The sequence below is a fragment of the Erigeron canadensis genome, chromosome 7 (genome assembly GCF_010389155.1).
Source record: "Erigeron canadensis isolate Cc75 chromosome 7, C_canadensis_v1, whole genome shotgun sequence".
In the NCBI taxonomy this organism is placed as follows: Eukaryota; Viridiplantae; Streptophyta; class Magnoliopsida; order Asterales; family Asteraceae; genus Erigeron; species Erigeron canadensis.
The window spans coordinates 10,136,838-10,142,271 of record NC_057767.1 but is presented as its reverse complement, the minus strand read 5'-3'; positions in this window follow the sequence as shown (position 1 = coordinate 10,142,271).

Genomic DNA, 5,434 nt, shown 5'->3' with positions numbered 1-5,434 from the left:
GTGGGACAGACGGTTTACGAGGACAACACGTTTTGGATGCGTTTTGCAGAGAAGAGTCGGCAGTTGCCACTAATCTTTTACATTCCATCACAATTGTGGTTAATTTGTGGTGTGTATGGGGGGGGGGGGGAGAGGGGGATGTTCATCTAGTTTGGGTGAGTTCGTTACATCTGCTCCTTTGACGCCTCTCTTAAAACCTGATAACGGGATCCAGCCTATCGCAATTGGTACTATATGGAGGTGTTTGGTTTCCAAGGTTGCTATGAAGGGGTTAGTGAGGAGGTGACCATGTACCTTAATGACTTTCAGTTTCGAGTTGGTGTCTGGTGGTTCGGAGGCCATATTGCATAGTGTAAACAGAATATTGAGTGATCGCCACGCTAATTGATCTCTTGCTATGCTTGTAGTGGATTTTCTAATGCCTTTAATTTGGTGGATAGATCAGCTTTACTTCATGAGATCAGGTTGAAGTGTTCATCTATTTCCTTGTGCGTCGAATTCCTCTACCGGTTAAGAGCTAAATTGTATATTGGAGATGAGCATATTTGGTCTACCACGGGGGTTCAACAAGGAGACCCGCTTGGACCACTTCTTTTCGCACTTGTTCTGCATCCTCTTGTGCATCGGATTGTCTTTGGAGATTCAGGGGAGGTGACCAAAGTGTTGGATATCATTAGGGCAACGGGCCCATCTTTGGGTCTTGAACTCAATGTAAAAAAACAAAGTCATTTTGGCCTTTTTGTGATAGTAGGAAGTCTCGTGGGGGAGTTGTAAGTAGAGATGAGGGTTTTATTAGTGAGTTAGCAAATAAGCAAGCTGCTAATGTTGTTGATTTGGTGTGCCTTCTTCTAAATCTTGGAGACCCAGAGTAAGCTACTCCTACTCCAATCATGTATGGGTATTGCCAAGTTTTTCTTTGGCCTGGGGACCTGCCAACCTATTCATATGGAGGAGGCTACATGTTTATTTGTCGAAGGATTGTGCGGAGCGATTGAGGACATAGTTGTTTGCGGGGGTCCGTTTATTGGAATCCTCCGATGACAACTTGCTTCCTTACCTATTAGGTCTGAGGGTTTAGCGTTGTATTTAGCAGTTGAGGTTTTATCTTATGCATTTGTGGCATCAAGGGCCCAATCTGGGGTGCTAAAGGACCATATTCTACAGGACAGTGGTTTACGCGGTACGGATTCGGATTATACTTGTGCTTTGGGTTGTCTTTTTGATACGATTCCAAGCTTTGACTTTGGCGGTTTCACTAACAAGGAGACCACCCCGCATAAGCTCAACATGCATTGGCGGGTGCCTTTAACTTTTAGTAAAATTATCGAAGATATGGAGGTACACTTTGACATGACCATAAGACAAAAAGTCATTTTTAAGTGTGTACAAACACCGCATGCCCAAGATTTTCTACTTGTTCACTCTAAAGAGGGGTTAGGGCAACATAAGTCACCGGTGGAGTATCGTACAATCCTAAAATACCGCCTCATGATCCCTCTATTCCCTAATGATGAGATATGCCTTATTTGTTGCAAGGCGTGTTTGGATTCTTTTGGGGAGCATGTAGTACACTGTAGAGACCCCGCCGACTTTAAATACCGAGATGATTTGGTTAGGGATGTTCTGTTTGAGATTTTCAAGCAGGTTGGGATCTATACTAAGAAAGAAGCGCTAGTAGTGAATTTCTTGACTGATCCATCGAAAGGAAGATCAACACTCACATGAGCTGACATTTTGGTTTTTGGATGGATGAAAGGAAAACATGCATGTGTGGATCTTAGGGTGTCTCCCCTCTCATGGGCTTAGGGTGTTGTGGATGGCACCCGCAGGTAACGGGTGCGGATACCCCTTTCCCATTACCATGTCCGCGGGTTTTTATGATCTATCAATCCGCGGATATCCACCAACGGGTAAAATATGTTATCCATGTCCATGATCTACGGTCATACAAGTTCACGGATAGATCCACAGATTATCATTTTAAATTATACAAATTATTTAATATTCTTTAAAAGCTTCTTTCCATCCGTTTAGTTATAAACGGAACTATATAAATATGAAATTCGAAACTTACAGAAACAAAACTCTTCATATTCTACGCCAGATAACAATACATTAGACACTATCACATTAGTATATTATATCACAAGTGTAATATAAATTGTATATAAAACTAAATACTAGTATGCGGGTTTAACTCTATCTTACATATAGATCCACGAGTCTATTTCATGCGCATCGCGGGTTCGTGGTACGGATTTATCCATGACGGATTTAGTGTACCCTTTATTCGTTCGCGACCCACAAACGGGCACATTTTTATACCCGTTATGTATCCACGGGTAAAATTTGTTGAAATTATCCATCCATGACGGATGGGTACCCGCGGATCATGGGGTTTTTTTCCAGCCCGTTGCCATCCTTAGGTGGGACATGCTGCTTTAAATGCTGCTTCATGCATAGTGGCCAAACATGAGAATGCGTGTCTTGATAATCAACACGTATTTATACCATTTGCATTTGATACATGTAGGTTTCTCACACCCGAGGCCGTTGAGCTACTTAGTAGGGTCCAAGAGTTCATGCACACTAACGTTATGATACCAAGATACATGAATGTAGTTTTTAAACGTATTGGTTTTTCCAAACAAAAAGGGTTAGAGACACAGTTTGTTACCCGTTTGTCTTCTATTTCTATGTAAACTTTTTTTAAGTGGAATGAAATATAAATTGAATTTATAAAATAATTTAAAAAGAAAAAAAGAAAAACACAAAGAAGAGAGATACCCTTCTTTTTTATTCGATTATTACGTACTCTTATGGTATTGCAAATGTAATACGAAATCAAATATTGAATGAGATGAGTGGCTACATAACTTTCTCATCTCTATGTAACTGTTAATTAATGATTGACATCTCTTCAACTGATTATTAATATATACAATATAGAATTTCCATTTAAAAACAATAAATTCCAAAAAACAACAACATTTTTTCAATTTTGTGTTAAGATAAATAATGTATTATGTGAAATATATATATATATATATATATATGAAAAATGTGAATATGTGATTGTTAAATAGATTATGTATTGGATCACATGTTTTTTTTGTTAATTCACATGTGAAACATTATAAAAATACATGTTGTAAAACAAAGTTTTTTTTCAAAACCTTATATATACTCATGTGTTAACATGTGAAAGAAAACGTGAGCATATTCATTCACAAGTTCACAAAATGCTATTTTGAAGGTTTTTTAAAAAAGTTTCTTCTACAACATACTTTTTTCTATCATTTCACATGTGAATGAAAAAAAAAAATGTGAACAAATATATTATTTAAGAGTTCTCATGTTTCTTACAAAAAAATGGTTCTCAAAATAAGGAAAATATATATATATATATATAGGTTTTAGGTAAAATAAAACAACTATTAAAGTAAAACAAATAAAACAATAGGTCTTGATTCATTAAAAATCATCGTGCATCAATTGTTTCGTGAATCTTCGTGCATCAATTTAATCATAATCTAAGGGTCAAAATCCTGTCTTATTTGTTTAATTTTAATACTTATTTTATAATATTCAACCCCTATATATATGTATGTATATATATATATATATATATTGTGTTTTTAAAGTTCATTTATATGCATATAAAACATTCTAAAAATATATTTTGAAATAAAATATTTCCCCAAAACATGTCATTTGTTCACATGTGAACATGAACGTGAATAAATTCATTCACAAGTTTACAAAAAGCTATGTTGAAGGTTTTGAAAATCAAGTCCTACAACATACATTTTTATAACGTTTCATACGTGAATGATCTTTAAAAACATATGACCCAATACATATTTAGAAGTTCTTGCGTTTTTTGCAAAAAAAAAAGTTTTCAGAATAAGGAAAGTCAATATATATATATATATATATAGGGTAACATTCTAGTGAGAACAGTCTTAAAATAAGAACGGTGAGAATACTTAAAAAACATCTTTTTGATTATTTTTCAGACCAAGTAGATGGTATATAAATTATTCACTCTAAATACTCAAAATATAATATTTCTTTAGTTTGGATTATTGGATACTCAAAAGTTTTGTTTTGCGGCGGCGGTGAGGGTAGTGATGGCGGAGGTGATGGTGTTGACGGTGGTTTGGACGGTGATGGGGGTGGCGATGGTGGTGAATGTAAAAGTAATTGATGTTAAAGGTGGTATTGTATAGTAGTTATTTTAAGTGTTGAGGGATCTATAGTGTAAATTATTTCATTAAAGGTATTATAGGTATATTAGATGGGGATGTTTAAATTAGTAAATAAAAAAATTGTATTTTTGGTTTTTAAAGACTGAAAGTTTAAAGGAAAAATGAGTGATTTGATTTACTAAATAGTATAGATATGTCGAAAATTACCCGACTACCATTCACCCGACATAGGAACAAAGTGAAATCATCATGGATTGCAGACTAACATCTTTCCATCGATGCCAAACTTGTCTTTACTATGGGATACAAATAAAAGGTGTTTAATTGGTCAGGTTTTGCTTAAACGGGGTTAATTAGTTTTAACTCTTAAGAACTTTCTTAACAAGCCAATACCGGCCCAATACAAGCATGTAGACAACAAATCAAAAATATATGTTGGATCAGAGCCCATAAAACCAACACTGTTAAATGAAGGTATAAAAAGCGCATATCAAAGCACAAAACGCTAATGGATTGTGAACACTAGACTTATACCCGCGCAATGCGACAGCGGTGGAGGTAGTGATGGCGGCAGTGAGAACGGTGGTGGGGACGGTGATGAAGGCGGTGAATGTAAAAGTAATTGATGTTAAATGTGGTATAGTAGTTATTTTAAATGTTATGGGATTCATACTGTAAATTATTTCATTAAGGGTATTATATCTATAATAGATAGAGATATTTAAATTATTGATTAAAGGAGAAGAGTATATTTTTAGTTTTTTAAAGACAGAAAGTTTAAGGACAAAAAATGATATTTTGATTTATTAGATAGTATAGATTTATTAGTACGATCAAATATTCAAATGAACTACTTAGTATCGTCTTATTATGTAGTCTTTTAAATGTTGTTACTTACAGTTGATGTAGTTTTTTATATATATTTTTTGTATCTATATATACGTATTTTTTAAATGTATTAATTAGTTGCTAAGGTTCTTAAATTTTTATAAAGCTGGTATGTATGTTAATTGACATAGCATATGATGCTTTTAGCAACAAAAAAAAAAATGTATGACACCTTTATAAAAAAAATAATACAATTCAAAAAGAATTTAAATTTGTAAAAAAAAAAAAAAAAAAAAAAATCTTATTCTTTGTTAATATACCTTTTAAGTAAAAACATATAAATCAAAATATTTGTGGTAGTGTTGGTCCGTCAAAACAACGAGTTATTCTAGTCT